This window comes from Athalia rosae, chromosome 6 (assembly GCF_917208135.1).
Source record: "Athalia rosae chromosome 6, iyAthRosa1.1, whole genome shotgun sequence".
Lineage (NCBI taxonomy): Eukaryota > Metazoa > Arthropoda > Insecta > Hymenoptera > Athaliidae > Athalia > Athalia rosae.
The window spans coordinates 6,695,714-6,715,868 of NC_064031.1; the positions used below are offsets into that span (position 1 = coordinate 6,695,714).

A 20,155-nucleotide genomic window follows, 5' to 3' on the forward strand; every position below is an offset into this window, starting at 1 on the left:
ATTCTGAGATTTTACATTGCATTTGCTGATGCCTAATTCGACGATAAATTTTCTCTCTCTCTCCCCTCCCTCGCTCTTTTTTGTCTCTTCAGTAAACAGCTCTTCTTGTGGCTAAAACAACCTATTTCAGCTACAAAAATACATATAGGGTATTTCACGCAAAGTGGACCGGCTTTTGACCCCCCCCCCCCCCTCCATCTAATCGCGTAATGATTTACTTAAGGTTCTTCATCTAATTTTACTGTGTTTGTTATCACATGCAGGAAATAGCTGGAACTCGCCAAAACATCGTCAGGTATATACATGAGGGGTACGATTATCACATTGATACCACGTCCCCTTACATATATCGATGTGCCTCTCGTAAAACTACGGGTTGTCGGGGTACCGCGCGAGTAGATGCTGCGGGGGTGGTAACGGTCTACCGGCCGCACGAGGGGCACCAGCCCAATCGCAATATTTTGGAAGAAGCCCGCATGCGCCAGGAGATGTTAGACTTGGCGGGTCGAACGAACGCTCCTCCGAAGGAGATTTTTGACGACGTGTGTCGAAGGTTTGTCCATTACTTGATTTTCTACCAATTAAGCTGCTCAAGTTGACATTGAAGACTACTCAATTATTACAATAGTTCTCTGTGAAGTACCCTAAAAAATTCGCTGATTACAGAAATCCTGCAGTGGAGATAAATTTTTCGTTTGCGGTAATAAAAAGTGCAATACAACGCGTTCGCACAAAATTGAGGCCGGCTACACGTGCGACCTTACGAGACCTTGGCGCGGTCTTGATCGATTACGCGCCAACTGAACAATCGTATCGAGGAGTTATCGAAGCAACCGATGGATCCGTGGCGGTGATGTTCGCGAGCGAGAAGATGCTGCGATGATTGGGGAATTCACCGCAAATTCATGTGGACGGAACGTTCAAGGTAAACTCGTTCGGAGATTATGAAACCTCGTTCGAAATTTCCCTAAACTCTAGAATTTACCGTAATGATATAAGTCACACGGTTCGGGAAGAATCGTTATCGCAAATAAAATTTAATCGTCATAAATTTTACAGGTTGTCCCCAATAGCCCGCCAATCGCCCAACTGTACACGATCCATATGCGCGTGATGGATACTGTATGTATTTCTTTTATTCGCAATGAAACGTATTCTCTAATATTGAATAATGAATTAACAAACGCATACAATATACGTATGTATACGAAAATTTATATAAATGTTAATTTTCTATCATGATCTTACGATCAAACGTGACAATGAAAAATCATCCAAGCTTCCGGTCTAAGGTTCAACACGTTATAGATCATACAATTCATTTTACAGGGACTAGCGGCTGTATTCATATTGTGTAGTGCGAAGACAAGGGCACTATGTACAGCTGTTTTTCGAAAAATATTGGAACTTGCACCCGAAATCGAACAAAGTCTACGTTTCGCCATGGGCGATTATGAACGCGCGGCTATGAGCGCTCTGCGCGAAGTGTTTCCCGAGGTCAGCCTACATGGGTGCTGGTTTTATTAGGAAAAATCAGGTTTAACTTCTGAAAAAATTTACAAAAGAAATTGACGCAGACAGGGTTTATAAACTATTAATTACAATTAATTAATAATATCAAAAAATACAAATAATGGTTTCAAAAGCAGGTTATGTATTTTTATTTATTTATTCATTATTATTGTTATTATTATTATAAGAGTTAGCATAAAAGTACTTTAACTAAGTGCTAGTACTCCTGACACACTCGTGGCGGCGCGACCGCTTGACACATTTCCCATCATGCATTGCACGATTGGAATACCTTCTTATATATTATTTTACTCTCGAGATTTGTGCTATTGAGTACTTCGCTGGCTAAATTGCTAGGCGGTGTATCCAGCGTACTGAATGTGCGCGTTGTCACGAGACTCTGCTCGACACAACGCTGCAGCTGGAACGTAGTGAGCAAGTACTCATATATTTTCGGGCTAACGAGACAGCCGACGGCTTAGAGCTCGGACATCTCTGCGCTCGACAGAGCTCTCTCTCTCGGGACCGCGAACCGATCGTTGGTTGTGTATAACTGCTCCTGAGTTTTAATTTTATTCTCGTGGTTATTGCAGTTCCTTTTTTATTTTAGTTGGTGTCTTCAGTTGTGTGACTTCGTATTTTCTTTTTCGACTTCTGCAGTGCTGCGTGTTGTTGAGTTCGGTACGGTTTTTGACGGTTTATTGGATGTGTGGCAGTTGGCTTGACAAGACGGTGAATTTTATTTAAATGTGTGTTGGCACGTATGGGACGTGCGGATCTTATTGATGATCAGTGGTTGCCTGTGTTGAGGTGCAGCCTGTTGGGTAGGCTGGACTGCAGCTTTTTAGTGTGGTTTGGTCACTGCTGCATTTTGACTTTACTCGCGGTAAGCAGTATTGCTTCGGTGAGAGTGTAAAGTGTGAGGTTCTATACGTGGCCATTTGAGTGTTTGACTTTTATCTCCGTGTTTCGGTCTCTTGACGGTTCGTGGGCTTGCTATCGGCTACTTTGTTGTTGTTGTTATTACTGATCTGGGTCAGTGGTGTGGCAGTTTGGTCAGCTGTTTGGCTTGTTTTGTTTGTTTTTGGTTGCTTGCTGTCGACATGCCTAGGCCGCTGTGTGCTTTGTGTTTTGCTCGTATTGATAGAGTTGCAGATGGTGTTGCATCGACGGCGCAATGCAGGCATGCGTTTCATGTTTCCTGTGTGGCGGTGAAGCTTGTTCTTGACTCTGATGAGGATGCTGCTCGTACGGTGGGCTCGACTTGCCCGGTGTGTTCTCCGGCCGACCGTCATGCTGCAGTTTTGGATGCGATTAATTCCTGTTTGGGGAGATTTGAGGAATCGTTTGCCATGGTTGCGTCGTTTGGCAGTAAGCTTGATAAGCTGGAGAAGGCTGTGTCACGCTTGGATAAATTAGTGTCGGATGTTGGTGTTCTTGGGTCGAGGTTGGATGCTCTTGGTGCGGGCAATTCGCGTTTGCGTGCAGACCTCTCGACGGTCAAGGTTTCTGTGGCTGGAGTTGCGGGCGGACTAAATGGTGTTGTTAGCGACGTGGTCTCGCAAAATGACAGGTTGCGGGCTGTCGAGGATAAGCTAGAAGGTGTGCCTGTTGCTGCTGGCCATTTGTCAGGGCTATGCTTCGCAGGTGGTTATTTCGAGGCTTCCAGAGGCCACTGAGGCTAGTGGTGCTGATGTGGAGGATTTGCATCGCTTTGTTCTGCGTGTGGCTGCTTTTTTGGAGGTGCCGATGGTGTCTTCGGATATACTTCGAGTGGAACGAATGGGTGTAAGGAAAAAGGATGCCGGGGGTGCAGCAGCTAGTGTTGGTCGTGTGTGGTCGCGTGCGGTTTTGTTGGAGCTTGCTTGTAAGTCAAAGTGTGTGGAGTTGATTGCGGCGAAGAAGCGTCGCGGTGAAGTTGCTCTGTCAGCGGTTGGTGTTGTTGGTACTTCACGTATTTATTTGAATCGTCGGCAGCCTGCGAGTTGATGAAGCTCAGAAGTGACATTTTGCGTAAGTTTTCGGGTCTGCAGCCGAGGTCTGTATGGACTGCGGATGCTGCAGTCTTTGTGAGAAAGGACTCTTCGTCTAGGCCAGTGCGTGTTTTGCCGTCTACTGACTTTTCGCAGCTTGGCATCTGACTAGCGGACTTTTCGGTGCGTCGTGCGTCTGCTGGGCTAGGGTCTTCGTCAGTGTCACCGGTACTAAATGTCTGCTGCTTTAATGCTCAGTCCTTGCCTGCCCACGTCGATGAGTTTCGCGATTTTTTCAAAATAAATTTGTACCATGTTGTGGCGGTGACTGAGACGTGGCTCAATGATGTAGTGTTGGATGAACAGATCTCTCTGCCAGGTTACTCTGTTCTTCGTGTTAATCGGAGAGGGCGGCATGGTGGTGGTGTTGCACTGTTTCGTCATAGTGGATTGTCTGGCCGTGTGGTTGCGTCATCTGGATCCTTGCAGCGTGACGGTGTTCCTGAGTTTCTCCTGGCGGAGGTTTGGAGTGCATCGGGTCCTAATTTTTTGTTCGCAGTGGTTTATAGCGCGTTATTCGTTCGTGTGTGTTCTTGGTGATTTAAATGCGGACTTGTTGAGGGACACGTTTAATTCGCGTCATTTGAAGGACTTTTTTGCCTCGCAGGGGCTGCATATTGTGCCTCTTCAGCCGATACATCATACTCAGAGTTCGCATACCTTGCTTGATGTCTGTGCTGTCTCTGATCTCTGTCGCCTTGCTGCTTGGGGGCAGTCTGCGCAGCCTTTTCTATCGGGTCATAATTTAATTTATGTGTCGGTGAAATATGTCCCTGTGCGTCTTCCGCCGAGATCTTTTGTGTACCGTGCGTGGGATGATGTTGATCTTGAGGCTGCGGCGAGAGTGACTGCGTCTTTTGACATGTCGTGGCTTACTGGTGCCTCTGATATGGACGTTGAGGTCTCGATTTTTAATAACTTGGTGCGAGAGGTGCTTGATTCTGGTGCTCCGGTGCGTGCGGTTACGGTAAGGCGTCCTGCTGTGCCGTGATTGACATTTGACTTGCGTGTTCTTATGCGTGAGAGAGATGCTTGTTTCCGGGCGTCGAAGCGGACAGGTTCGCGGGTTCTTTTTGAGAAATATGTTCGTCTTCGTAGGGAGTTTAAGAATAAGCTGTGCGCTGCGAAGTCTGCTTTTCTGCAGTCTCGGTTTGATGACATTGGAAGTTCGAGACGTTTCTGGTGTGAGATCGATCGTTTGGGGATTACGCGTGTTGCGAGGCGGGCCCTACCTCTTTCGCTCCCATTGCGTGTGTTGAATGAACATTTTGTGTCTGTTGGGACGGGTGCTCGGCTGCCGGTTTTCTCTCAGTGCTTCGTGGATAGTTTAAGTAGCTCAAGTTGCTTAGGTGCATTGAATGATGAGTTTATGTTTTCGAATGTTGATGAGGCAGCGATATGTGCCGCGATTGCGAGGCTTTCAACGAGGGCGCAAGGGCCGGATCATTTGCCGATTCAGGCTTTCAAGGCTTTTCGCGGGCTGTTGTTGCCGTACATTCTTGTGCTTTTTAATTCTTCGCTCTGTGATTGTGTTTTTCCTTCCCTTTGGAAGTTTTCATATGTTAAGCCGTTGCCGGAGGTGCGTGCGCCGTTTTCGCCGTCTGATTTCAGGCCAATTTCGTTACTTTGCGCGCTTTCGAAGGTTCTTGAGCGTCTTGTTTATGAGCAGGTTATGGTATATTTGCGGGCGCGTAATTTGCTTGACCGGCGCCAGACTGGTTTTCGAGAGGGAGTGGGTACTCAGGAGTACTGCTATTTTGAGGTTCACGGATGATATCAGGCGGGGTGTTGATGATCGTTTGGTTACGCTGGCTGTTTTCTTTGATTTTACGAAGGCCTTTGATACTGTAGACCATTTGAGGCTTGTGCGTAAGCTGCAGGTGTTTGGGTTTTCGCGGAATGTTATAAGGTGGTTTCATTCTTATCTTAGTGGTCGAGTTCAGGCGGTTCGGGATGTCAGTGGCGAGTTGTCTCAGTGGCTTCCTTTGCGGGCTGGTGTGCCTCAAGGTAGTGTTCTGGGTCCCCTTCTTTTCTCGTTATTTGTTAATGATCTCCCGCGCTGCTTGCAGAATTGTTTGCATCTTTTTTATGCGGATGATTTAGTTAAATATCTTAAGTGTTCTCCGTCTGAGTGCTCTCTCCCTCCCTCCAGATTTCTTAGTTGACGCGTGTTTGAATTGCTCTGTGTTTTTGACCGAGTACTTGCAGTATTGGTGGTGATTCAATTTCCGCCTTGGTTATTGCTGTGCTTTGGCTAGTGATCGGTAATTTGAATGTAAGTGGTGTTCTATTGGACTGCAGAAGAGTGACTTTTCTGCATTCAAACATTTTTTGGTAACGATTTCTTGGTGCCTAGCTGCTTTGTTCGAGTCAGCTGGTTGCCTGTGTGTTGTCTATCCGTGTCTGTGTTTTGCTTTTCGCTAGCGCTTCGAGACGTTGTTTTTGTTTGGCACTGACCTCTTTCCGTTGCCAGTTTAAATACCTGTTCTGTCAGCTGTACTAGTTTCGGTGTTGACATGCCTCTGCCTGTGTGTGCGTTATGTTTCGCGAGTGTGGAAAAGACTAGGGAAGGTGTCATGGCGGGCGCAGGCTGCGGCCATGCTTTGCATGTGCAGTGTGTGAAGCTGAGGCTTTGTTTGGCTTCCTCAAGGGAGGTCCCGTCGCGTGTGCGTGATTTCTGCCCTGCGTGTCCGCAAAAGATGGTTGGTGTAGATGTGAGTGGACAGCAGCTTGAGCTGCTGAAGTCTTTTAATGCCAGGTTGGGTGTTTTGGAGGCGTCAGCTGCAAAGGTTGACTCCCTTGTGGCTGATGTAGAAAGTCTACATACCAAGTTGGATTCGATGGCTGCGGAAAATACAGTATTTAGGGCGGATTTGGCAGAACTCAAATCCGCTGTAGCTGAGGTCAAAAAGGACACTGACGCTGTTGTGGGAGAAGTGGCAGAGCACAAGGATTGACTAAAGAAGGTGGAAGACAGATTGGCTGCGAGTTCCTTGGTGCAGCATTTGTCCTCGGCGGATGAAGCAGTGTTGTTACGTGCGCCGTGTCAGGAGGTGTCGGATCATCTGATTGTGTCGGGTGTGCCAGAGGGGCTTGCTGTAGCCGATGACCTGCGACTCTTTTTGCCGAAGTTGATGGGCGCCCTGGGTGTTGATATCCCGTGTAGTGATGTAGTGAAGTTTGAGAGAATGGGAGCAGCGAGGCAAACTGGTAGACGTCAGGGTTCTGGTGGAGCTGTGGGCAGTCGTGCAATACTATTGGTACTGTCATCTAGTGCGAAGGTCGATCAGGTGTTGGCTGCTAAGAAGCGCAAGCCCGAATTGCTAGCGTCTGACATTGATGTGTCTCTGCCGGGTGCGAAAGTGTATGTGAATCGTAGAGTTCCCGTGCAGTTGCACCAGCTTCGGAGTCGCGTGCTCAGGCAATTTCCGTCGTTGCACCCTAAGCAAGTCTGGATTGCCGATGCTGCTGTTTTCGTTAGGGGCAGTGCGAGTTCGAGGCCCATCAAGGTGCTGCCGTCAACTGATCTCTCGCAGCTTGGTTTCTGACCGCGTTTGGCGTCAGGTACCCCGGTGTTGCCTCCCGCGTATACTGCATCGCATCTTAATGTCTGCAGCCTTAATGCACAGTCGTTGCCAGCTCACTATGATGAGTTTAAAGAGTTTTTTAGACTGAACCCGTATGATGTTATCGCTGTGACTGAGACGTGGCTCAATGACCGCATCTTGGATCAGCAGGTTGCTCTTCCATCCCACTCGCTGCATCGTCTTGATCGAAGAGGGCGTCATGGTGGTGGCGTTGCTCTGTATGAGTCGCAGGAGCTCTGCGTTAGGGTCGTGGACTCATCTTCGTCTCTTGGCAGGGATGGTGTACCAAAGTATTTGATGGCTGAAGTTTGGGGCGTTTCTCGGCCGAAGTTCCTGGTAGCGGTAGTTTATAGGCCGTCTAAGGCTGGACATCTGGACATTTTTGAGAACGCGATTGCGGCTCTCATACCCTGTTACAGGTTTGTTTGTGTACTGGGGGACTTTAATGCGGATCTCACGGCTTCTACTCATGATTCGACTCACTCGAGGAGCTTCCTTGCTGCGCAGGGTCTGAGCATTGTTCCGTTGCAGCCGACGCACCATACAGCAACGTCCCACACCTGGCTTGATGTTTGTGCAGTTAGTGACCTGTGTTGCCTGAGTGCGTGGGGGCAGTCTGCACAGCCTTTTTTATCCGGACATGATTTGGTTTATGCTTGTATCAAGTACTGTGTGCGCAGTCGTGAGCCTCGTTGTGTTAGTTATCGTCCTTGGAGTAATGCAGATGTGGAAGCTGCAGTGGGTGTTCTGTCCTCTTTACAGATTTCTGTGCCGTGCGCCCCTTGTAATGTGGATGGTCAGTTTGAGACCTCCAGTTCTGTCATGACCAATGTGCTTGATGCTGCAGTGCCGAGGCGTAAGGTCGTGGTTAGGCGTCTAACTGCGCCATGGTTGTTGCCTATTATTGTGTGTCTGATAAGGGACAGAGATGCGTGTTATAGAGCCTTAAAGCGTACTGGGGTGCGCCGTGTGTTTGATAAGTATGTCGACTTACGTAGGAAAGTGAAGCGTGAGTGGCTTAGTGCTAAGGCCACCTATCTTCAGGGTGTGTTCGATCTGGCTGGAAATTCGAGAGGGTTTTGGAGAGAGGTGGACAAGCTGGAGATCGTGAAAAAGTCTGATGTGATGCTGCCGGCTGACCTCTCGGCTAATAAATTAAATGAGCATTTTGCGTCTGTGTCGTCTGGAGTGTTGCTGCCACTCTTCTGTGAGGTGTTTCCTGGGATGGCCGCTGGTGAGGATGATGGATTCTTCTTCTCGGATTGTGATCCTGTTTGTGTGTGGGATGCGGTTGCTAGGGTTACCACGCGTGCCTGTGCACCTGATGGCTTGCCAATTCAGGTTTTTAAAGTTTTTAAAGCGCAACTGTTACCTTTATCGTTAAACTCTTTAATTTGTCTTCAAGTGCTGGTGTTTTTCCAGTGGTGTGGAAGACTGCGTATGTTACGCCTATACCTAAAATGCGTAACCCTGTGGTGGCGTCTGATTTTAGACCAATCTCGATATTGTGTGCGCTCTCCAAAGTTCTGGAGCGAATTGTTTCTGATCAGGTTACGCGTTATCTGTGGGCTGAGTAGATCCGAGGCAGACGGGTTTTAGGGAAGGTATGGGTACTCAAAATGCTGTTCTGAGTTTTGCGGATGATTGTCGTCTTGCAGTGGACGAACGTTTGGTCACTGTTTCGGTATTTCTTGACTTTTCTAAGGCTTTTGATACGGTTGACCGGGTGTTGTTGCTTCGTAAGTTGCGTTGTTTCCGTTTCTCAGAGGGGGCTCTTCGGTGGTTTCATTCTTATCTGAGTGGTCGTATGCAAGCGGTTCGTGGGCCGGGGGGTGCGGTTTCTGATTGGTTGTCGGTATTGTCCGGTGTTCCTCAAAGCAGCGTATTGGGTCCTCTTCTCTTCACTCTCTTTATTAATGATCTGCCTAGTTGTTTAAGTACCTGTAAGTATTTATTGTATGCGGATGATTTGCTCGTTTACTATAGTTGTGCGCCCAGCAGTCTGTCGGAGGCTGTGGAGCTGGTGAATGTCGAGCTTCAGCGTGTGCAGGAGTGGTGCGTTGAAAATAAGTTAAGCCTGAATCCGGGTAAGTCCAAGGCAATGGTCGTCGGCAGCTCGAGGTATGTTAACATGCTGGATTTCTCTGTTCTGCCAAGGGTTCTCCTTGGTGGTCAGTGGTTGGAGTATGTCTCCAGCTCTAGGTATTTAGGAGTGACCCTGGACAGCAGGTTGTCCTGGGTACAGCATGTCTCGCAGGTCTGTAGTACTTCTGCTCTGTTGAAATATGAGTAATTTCTATGCTACTAGCCGTACAAACTATAGGACGTATAGTAGAGTATATATAAGCAAGTATGCGCGCGTAACTATATATCAAGCAGCAGAGACGAGCGCGCGACAACGATAACTATAGATATAGTCCGAGCTGAATACTATAGTACAGACTACAGTATATATAGACGATAGACGGACACGGTAGCGAAAGCGTCTAAGATGGCTAGATAGAGAGCCGGAGCACATGTCGTGCTAATCCACCGATAACTATGTAATCATTAAGTATGTATTGAAAAATACGACGGATAAATAATCCGAGTGTTATAATGAAGTGATCTGTAATATTATTTCAACCATTCATCAACCATAAATATCCACATTTCTCAACAAGTTCATCTCGTGGTGTATGTCTATCGATTATTGCACTAAATAAAAAAAAATAAATGTATGGAATTTTAATTTGAATATTAAAAGGTCGCTCAAAAAAATCTAAAGTGATGCACTGATAAATTAAAAAAAATTATGAGCGACCTTACAGAATTTAAATTTTGAACTGAAACTTTCAGAAACTTATTTTTTTCTGGTCTATGAAATCATACCGTAACGAGAAAAAGAATTAAAAAAAAAAATCGATTCTTGACGATTTCTGAAATTTAAAAAAATGTGAAGCGACCTTTTAAGATTTTTTTTTTGAGCTGTCCTTTGGGGAGGGCTCTTAAAACATCAAAAACTGACATTTTTTCACTCGAGACTCGAAAAAAAAATACTCGGTTTTTTTGCGCCACCCTAATGCATACGTACCAACATACGTACACAAAACCCTGCATATCCTCTCTTTCTATTTCTATTTAGTTACCCATACATTCATACTTTGCCAATTTCTTCTTCTGATACTATGTGAAAAGAAGAATTGATAAATAAAAACAAAAAAAAATGATAAGGCTGATAATGATGATAATATTAACGATACTATGAACACTAATGATGAAGATGAAGTTATCATTATTGACGAAAATTTTTGTTTTTTAAGATTCTATTTTTTCCCTGTATTTCCTTTTTAAAAAATCGCAGAACAAAGTGGGAGATGAAGAAGTTACTTTCCGAGCGAAGCACAACAAGATACAATCGTAAAATTTCAACATTTCCGATTTTTGATTTTTTGGTTTTTGTCAATCCAATTTTGCCCTGTGTTTTTTCTCCGAAACGTCGCACAAAAAAGTCGAAGGGAGAAAAGTTACTCCCGAAGACGAGCACAATAAGATACAATCGTAAAATTTAAATATTTTCGATTTTTGATTTTTTTGGGGTTTTTCTAATCCAACTTTGCCCTGTATTTTCTCTCCAAATCGTCGTACACAAAAGTTAAAGGAAGAAAAGTTACTCCCGACGACGAGCACAATAGAATACAATCGTAAAATTTGAACATTTTCGATTTTTGATTTTTTCGTGGTTTTTTTAATTCAATTTTGCCCTGTATTTTCTCTTCGAAACTTCGCACAAGAAAGTCGAAGGGCAGAAAGTTACTTCCGACGACGAGTACAACAAGATACAATCATAAAATTAAAATATTTTCGTTTTTTTCGGTGTTTTTTCATCCAATTTTGCCCTGTATTTCCCGTCCAAAACGTCGCACAAAAAAGTCGGAGCAGGAAAAGTTACTCCCAAAGACGAGCACAATAAGATACAATCGTAAAATTCAAACATTTTCGATTTTTGTAAAAAAAAAAAAAAAAAAATCAAAATTCATTTTCTTGGAAACTACTGCGACTGCGGCCAAAATTTTTACGGCACAACATTCGGCATATCTCGTACTACTGAGCACAACTTTTCGTTTTAAAAAAATCCATAATGGCGGAGCTGGCTGAAAAACGTTTTTTCAAAATATCTCTGTAGTTTTCGGCACAACGCAGCACAAACCGAGCACAACTCGATACAATCATTGAATTTAAAGAATTCAGAAATGGCGGAGCCAAGTTCACGGACATTAGTTTCATTGTATTTGCTCTTCATACACGTCTGTGAAGTTGGCATCACATTTTTATCGGAATCAAAAATTTTGGGGAGTTCCGACTTCTTCGAGCAGAGTTCTAGAGTTCCTAATGCGTATGATGAATAGTTCTGTGGTTTTGAAGTTCAAAACACGATTTTGAAGAAATGAGACGCTAACTTCACGCAGCGTCTCATTTTCGGAAAAGTGAATTTTTTTCATGAGTTCCGAGTAGTTTTCGAAGAGTTCTAGAGTTCCTTATGCTTCAAACGAAGAGTTCTGCCATCTTCAGCCGAGAAATCTCGATAAAACTCCCTTGATGCGAAAAATTTGAGTTGAATCTTTTTTCAAGTTATTTCGAGAGTTCCGAGAGTTCTGGTGTGAGTTCTGGGTAGCGCCACCGGAGTTCTGCCGATAATTCCTCTGACATTTTTCGATCAGACCAAAATTAAAAAAGTTATCGCCGTTTTTCAGTTTTCCAAATTTGAGTTGGATCTTTTTTCGAGAGTTCTAGGAGTTCTGGTGTGTGTTCTGGGTAGCGCTACCGGAGTTCTACCGATAATTCTTCTGACATTTTTCGATCAGACCAAAATTGAAAAAGTTATCGCCGTTTTTCAGTTTCCCAAATTAGGGTTGAATCTTTTTTTGAAAGTTCTAGGAGTTCTGGTGCGAGTTCTGGGTAGCGCCACCGGAGTTCTGCCGATAATTCCTCTGACATTTTCCCCCCGTGGCCGAAAAGTTGAAGATGCTGATGGCACATCTACCTCTATGGACTGGGGTCATGCGCCCGTACTTTAAAATCGGCGATGAGATAGCAACTTCATCTGCAGTAGAGGCGCTTTTTTCTGATTATAAGAATCGGGCATTCAAAGGCAGTTTACCAATGAGGGTGGATAAATTTGTAATAAAGCACCTTGATTACCTCGATGGTAAATTACTTTTAGCCTGCGGAGGGAAGAATATTAATTCTAATCATAAGGAATCTCATCGGTCTTCTGATAGCATTCCAAGTGGCCTCCAAACACAAAAAGATAACGAAACAAATGTTAGTTCGCTTCTCGAAATCAATGGTACGTGTGTTGAAATTAGTAGTTCGTATATTGATAACGATGATAATGAGAACTCGAACCATTTTTCTAAGGACAAAGTTGATGGTAATTCAACGTCGATCGAAGATTCACCGAGTACGCATACTAGTATAACAGATCATCTTAATATTACGTCGGTAGATTCTAACACTAACGAAAATTCTTGCCTCACGATTTGCACAAATGAAGTTTCTGATCAATGTACGAGCCTTGAAGAAGTTGCCGAGAACTACCTAGATTGCAAAGAGAACTGGCGCGGATTACAAGACCAGGGTGAGACAAAACAGCGCAAAACTTACCCCAAAGGTACCTCCGTTCACCTAGCCCCCCCACTATCGTATAAAAAACCAGAAAAAATCTGAAATAAAGCACTAATTATGCACTTTCGACTTTCGAAAAAAAAAAAATTTTGCACTACTTCCGTTTGAGAGAAAAAATTCATTTCCGGTGGGGGGGCTGACTGTACGGATGCCTAGCCCCCCCAGGGGTTAATTACGCACGAATTTGGGGAGGAAAAATACCCAAATTATGCACTAATTATGCACTATTCGACCAGGTAAGTTGCGATTTCTGCACCCCTACGGTTTTGATGAAAAAAAATCATTTCGGTTTTTTTCGATTCCCTGGTTGGGTGGGTCGAAGATAGGGCCTTAGAACATGAAGCGAGCCGGAATCAAAAAATACCCAAATTATGCACGAATTATGCACTACTCGACCAGGTAAGTTGCGATTTTTGCACCCCTACGGTTTTGATGAAAAAAAATCATTTCGGTTTTTTTCGATTCCCTGGTTGGGTGGGTCGAAGATAGGGCCTTAGAACATGAAGCGAGCCGGAATCAAAAAATACCCAAATTATGCACGAATTATGCACTACTCGACCAGGTAAGTTGCGATTTTTGCACCCTTACGGTTTTGATGGGGGAAAAAATACATTGTGAGCGTCTCAAAAATAGGTGATTTTTGGAAAGTTTCCCAGAGAAATCAGATGAAGCGATTTCTCAAAAATGTTGAGGATATATTTCTACTCATTTCAAATACAAAGACAAATTTGTTTCGAACAACATTTTTGAATAATTCGAAAGTTATTGTACATCTCCTAAGTGACTAAATAAAGGTGCCCCACTGCTGCAGTGATTGCGCACCTCACAGTGCCTAGACTCAAACAAAGGCGGTAAACTAGAATATATTTTTCATAAATTCACCCAGAATAGAATAAAAATTTGAATCTGAAGAAATAGCAGAGCTTCGAAAAAAAGTCAAAATTTCGCTCGGAAAGAGTTTTTGGCTGGTCCAAATTAAAATTTTCGTGCGATCAAAGAACTGGAGGGTCATTGTATAGAGAATGAAGTACAAAAAAAAAAAGAGAAAAAGTCCAGGTCGATCAAATAATTTGTTTCCGAGTTACAACTGCAACAAATTTGAAAAATGTAGTTTTGAGACAAACGCGTTTAAAGTTTTCAATACTAATTTCATAGTCCTAAACTGCAAATAGTTTGTAACTATAGCTCAAAAACTTTTCAGGATACATATATACTTAAAATTTCAGTATGTAATTTGTAAAAGTGTAAGCTATCGGAAAATGCAAAAAAAAAAAATACATTTCGAGAATTTCATATTACTGGTGCCCGTTAAGTCTGACTTCTGACACTACGTAGCATTTTGGAAATACAAGAATTTATTCGCATTCGCATTTATTTACTTGATGCAATATTTCTCTATCCAGCAATTCTTATTGCTATGGATCTTTATTCTTATTGTTCGAGTTCGATTACTTCGTTCATTTCGCCCGTTCACTACATTTTAAACCCACTTTAATCTTTCACCAACTATTAATTATTGCCTCGAATTTTACCGCTCGCGCCATTTCTTACGATATACTACAATGTAGTTGATCTGGAACGCTATGGAATCACTTGACGAAGTTCTTGCTCATTGAATCACGATTCTTATAACCAACGCGTTGGGTATTCGATATTCTCTGTACGTGAATAATATCGCAGTAAATTGCGGTTTTTCTTTCTCTTGCCGATTTTACAACTCATGATGGGTAAGCAACGTAAAGTTGATAACGCGTGTCCTAAGCGTGGTCGGCCGCCCGTGCACAACAAACAATTAATAAAAACCGCGCTCCTGAATCATGAAAAAGACATTATTGTAAATTATCAAGTGATATCTAAGAATTGTGTCAAGTGGACTGAAATTGCGCAGGAAATCACTAAAGAAAGTGGACAATTTATATCACCAGGTGCTCTGTACACAATTGCAAAAAAAAATAGATACGGTATATTTGATCCTCCAGGTAAGTTAAATTTCTGAACTTCATGTTTGAAAATAATTCTGTACTTCCCTGAATCACTTGACGAGTCGTACTCAATATGTGTGTGAACTTATACCGCTTTTTCAGAACTTCGAAAAATTTCTGACAGTTTCGTTTGCATCTGGATAGTTTTACAGTTCTCAATAAATAACTAAAATGGTTCTGTCGATTTGTTCCAAAAGTCGACGATAGAAAAATATGCGGGGCCAGCATACCGTGGTACCTCATTTCGGAAAAAAAAAATTTTCTTTGCACAGATCGATAACCACAACTCAGCACAATTATCATGTTTGAACATTTCGAAAATGCTGAAGCCAAGTTCGTGGGCATTTCGAAATGATCAAAACTGTAGAACTCTTTGACAATTATCGATCTGTACAAACGGAATTTTTTTTCCCAAAATAAGGTGCCACGGAAAGTTGGCACCGCATATTTTCCTATCGCTGACTTTTGCGGCAAGTGGACGAAACCATTCTTTTTATCTATTGAAAACCGCAGAACTATTAAAAATTTTTCAAATTCAAGAACAATGAGTGCCAGGTTCACCCACATACACTACCGGCAGAAAATTTGGGTACACCTGTCGAAATTTCTTGCCGCACTAAAAGTTAGATAGCGGACTCTAAAAAAAAAGTTAATCGGAAGTTTCAAGCGGTGTTTTGAAGAGGATGGATTCAGCTTCATTTCTGTATTGTTTTTTTAAATTTATGATTTTTTTGGTCCCGGTACAAATTTTTCAATATGTCTTTTTTTAGAAGTATTTCGCTCTCCGGAAATTGGCCGCATATCCGTGGAAAAAATTTTTGTCAACTTAGTTTTCGAAAAATTAAAAGGGGGTGTCAAGTGCTTTATTTGAATTTTTTTTTCAAGTTTCCTGTGAATTTTTTTTGCGCAGTTATTCCATTTTTTGCGCAAAAAGACAAGTTTTATAAATTGCAGCGTAATTGAAGAACTATGGAGCTTAGGAGAAAATATCAAAGGGGTGAAAAGTAGCACGGGTTCACACTAGGATGGCTGGAATTTTTTCAGAAATTGTTCCGGAATTTTTTGTCACAGTTTTATTCAGGTCTCTGATAATTGGAGGGGCTCCATTTGAAAATCATGGGGTTTAAGACAATTCATCAACAGAGAAAATTTGTTCATCATTTTATTTCCGATCAATTGGGATTTTTTTCAGACTTTTTACCAAAATTGTTGTAACAATTATTATATAACTTTTTCGGAATATAATCATCACAATTTATGGAATAGAACTCGGAGAATCATCGTCAGTTGAGGCGAATATTAATATTGAAGTTGATATCTTTTTTTTTTTGTGTCCGCTATCTAACTTTTAGTGCGGCAAGAAATTTCGACAGGTGTACCCGAACTTTCTGCCGGTCTCTGGAATTCAATCAGATTTTATTTCGAAGATTATATTCATTTTTAATCAATTTCACGCATCAATTATTTCTAGGTAACAATACAAGTACGCGCAAACACTCTTCAAATGTCACCGATGAAAGCACGAGGGCGACAAGTTTTATCGGAGAAAGCGATGCATCTACAGTTTTGAATGAGAGTAGTATCTGTAATACTACCACAGTAGATATCACTTTTTCGAAGTTGGAATTAGATAGTTTGATCACTTGCAAACAATAAAACAGATCGAAGAGAACCAGAAAACATATTCCATTTAGAAAATATTTCGTATTGGAACCTGGTAAATGGCAGCGTGTCATAACTGAAAAGTTATGGGAAGCGAATAAAATCAAATGTGGCTATCAATTCAAGCGGAACAAAATATACGGCGGTACAATCGAAGTGACCGGAAAATGTGCTTGTGGGTCCATTATTGATGGTAAAATTCTCGACTACAACCCCGAAATGCCGGTCAATTTGATGCACTGCGAAATGACCAAAGGATCCAGCATTTGTCGGAAACGTTCTCTGCGAAATCCTGAACGAGAAGAGATTGGACGAGTACTATGTGAAAGAAACATGGCAGCTGAAATTTACAGAAGTGATCGGGCTAAAGAATTGATGAGCGTCCACGATGCTGAACCTCCGCACTTGTATGCTGCCAAAACACTCAGGGCTGCTAAAAAAGAATACATAGACGCTCAATGCTTTGATACGAACCCGATAGTATCACTTGAGTACGCGCAGAAGGCCAGTAGTTACCGAAATTCCATCGGCGGTATCGGTCTGAGTCCATTCTTCGTGCATTATTGGACTAATCACCAGCTTAACTTGTACAGACAATACTGCATTCAAGAAAATTCATCTCTGGCTATAGACGCTACTGGGACAGTAGTTCGTAAAATCTCAAAGCCATCCAAGACCCTATCTAAACACATATATCTATACTTGATAGTCATGAATAACCCTGCACATGAGAAAATATCTTTAGCTCAAATGCTCACGGAATCGCAGACGACGAACTCCATAAAATTTTGGCTGTCCGAATGGATTCGGACAGGAGCCCCAATACCTAAAGAAGTTACTTGCGATTCGTCAATTGCCTTGTTGTCTGCCTTGGTCCAAACATTTACCACCTGCAAGACTATAGACAACTATGCAGAAAGCCTTTGGGGTGAGCATACTCAGTCGTGCTACATACGCATCGACGTGGCTCATTTCATCAAGGGCTACTCTAACTTTCTAAGTTCGCAAAATCGACGTGTGAAGGAATTTTATTTAGCTTGTTTGGGTCAACTGATCTTGGCTACCTCGTTGGATCAAGCTGAAGCAATTCTGACCGCGATAATCACTATCGCCAAAAGCGAAACCGAAGGAAACCTCGTCAACGGAGAATCCACGTTGTGCGAAAAGCAGAAAATTAAAATGAAAATGATCCTTACGAACATCGAACCCCAGGAAAATGGATACAACCAGTCGATTCTCGAGGAGAAAGGCAATGTGGACCTCGGAGTGTCTAGTGATAAAAATCGTTGGCAGATCTGGGCTGAAAATATACACGAAAACTTGATCAAAAAAATTGACGACACCGGAGACCGGGAAAATGCACACTATTTTCCGGGGTTAGTCCATCGCATATTGCGTGACATGAAATGGTATGCGCTTTGGTCTTGTGTTTGTGTGGAAAAATTCGGTTACGGCAGGAGGCCTGCTTCGAGTGCAGCGGTGGAAGCAAATCATAACATAATTAAAACCCAACTTTTTTCAACCCAGAATCTCCCAACAAGAGCTGATCTATTCGTGATGAAACATCTGGATTACATCGATGGTCGCGTAAAACTGGCAAGAGCAAAAGATTCCGTGTTGAACAGAATGGCAGATAAGGAAAATTTTCCTCCGAGTTACTGTAATCAAGTCGAAAAGATGAATGATACCACAGAAGAGAATAATGAAAATGAAGAATTTACTCGAAATGAGGCTTTACAACCAACATACGGAGAAGAAAAATCAGTCACAAGCAGTGTATCCCGAATCGAATGTCCGGTGTGCAAAAACGGAGATTCACCTTCCGGTGCACATAGTTGTGCAATATGTAGAAAAAATGTGCATGCTTTGGCTAGCTGCTCAACTTCACTGCAGGGTGAAGAAGAAGGGTACGGGCAGAAACGAATTTGCGTATCATGCCAAAATATGCCACGCGAAACTATTAAAAATATCATTGAATGTGGTGAGAAAGAGAATTGGCGAGGGCTTGCTACGGAACCACCGAAAAAAAAATCGCGGTACCTGCACAGAGAATACAGCAGAAATCTCCTTTTGTTGGAGAAAAAACTGTCTAAGGTTCCGATGTTAAAAAATGGATCGTCTGGCCTTAGATCAGTATGTCTAGACGGAAAGAAAGTATCCCTTATAAACACTTGTGCATTCGATAGTGTCTTCCAAGTTTTTTTGATCGCAATGCTGGACAGCTTAGAATTCAAAGACGCTATCGCTGCAAACATCAACAGTGGCAGACTGTTCCGCTCCCTATTGGACACGCTGAAGAATGGCATCACAAAAGGCACCTACTCCGCAAGAGCCGAAATGTTAAGAAGTTTCGTCCCAAGAAAAATCGATCCTTTTAACTGCGTAGTCTACGATTGCGAAATGACAATAAATCAGCTTTGCAAGCATCTTTTTAAAGACTGCTGCAGTTTACAAGAAACAACGATATGCAACGCAAACTGCCAACCAAGGACAAAACCGTTTGAACTCATACAACTTCTAAAATCCGATGTTCTGGAAAAAGATTTCTCAACGACTGTTGAAAACAATTTTCGAATTTCAAAATCGAAAATATGCGGGTCAAATTGTCCAGGAACAGCGACTACAAATATTACTCACGTTGGTAAGAAACATTATTAACAAAGTTACTAGGCGCATAAACTTACGATTAATAATTGAGTCTAGTATCTCTTAATTGTTCGTCTTTCGTGGTCTCGACATACGCTTCAGAAAATATGGAATTAGTATGCATTGCGAACGGAGGTTTTTTATCGCGTGGGCTAGCCAACCATCTTGACACCTGCAATAAGAAATCTGATCACACAATTATCGCTCACGCTATCTAGTCTGATTTGTTCTACTACTTCCGAATTTTTTTCTTTTTTTTCTCAGGAGCCATAAATTGGGAGAACTCGAATCAGCCAAGAAATATTATTGTGACCAAATAACCACATTGAATCTAGACTCGAACTGTATTTAATTTGATAAATCATTGTTTAATACGTTGAAAATCCTACTGATTTTATTCGGTGTTTGTTTCAGGACCATTCTTGATTTTCGAGATTTACGACTTTTTGAACAGAACCGCTGATTTCGAGTTGTCCAGAATTGCGACGGAAATAAAGATGTCGTTTATGCAACAAGCATATTCCTTAAAAGGTTTAGTCCGTTATATACCATCAGCGGTCAATCGAAGATCCAATGACGGCGAAACAGCGACAGGCGGTCATTTTACAGGCATTGCACGAAGAATAGACGGCAGCTGGGTAGAGTTCAACGATTTGAAACCCAAGGAAATTAAATTATCTGACAAATTCAAACCAAACATACACATCCTCATATACGGTATTTAAGTGCGTGAAAAAATGAAAAAATGTGAAATGTGCAATAAATGAGGAACAAATACTTACTCACCATGTGGCTAGCCACGTTGTAGACCTCAGTTTACAAGATTCTTTTATTTTCCCTCTGTGACTGAGCTCTTTCGGATTTTTGGAACCATTGAAATTGATATACAGGGTAAGTCACTGCAAGTGTCGAGAATGGGAGGGACTCGATAGGCTCGAGGCTCCGCCCTCTTAGCCAATCAACAACTGGAAGAATTCGGTACCTGATACTATTTCATGGTACAGGTAAGAAATATCGACAACAACTCAACCAGGCTGTTAGGTATTCATTTATTTCGACGCTCATA

The 20,155-nt window shown here is 42.6% G+C and overlaps 1 long non-coding RNA gene across 1 annotated transcript; it reads left to right on the forward strand.

Annotated features, from left to right (window-relative positions):
- Positions 1-209: 209 nt before the first annotated feature.
- On the forward strand, positions 210-1,489 carry LOC125501293. The gene is made up of 4 exons (XR_007278826.1): positions 210-553; positions 667-925; positions 1,060-1,122; positions 1,330-1,489. It is a non-coding gene; the product is annotated as an uncharacterized LOC125501293 (long non-coding RNA).
- Positions 1,490-20,155: the final 18,666 nt, after the last annotated feature.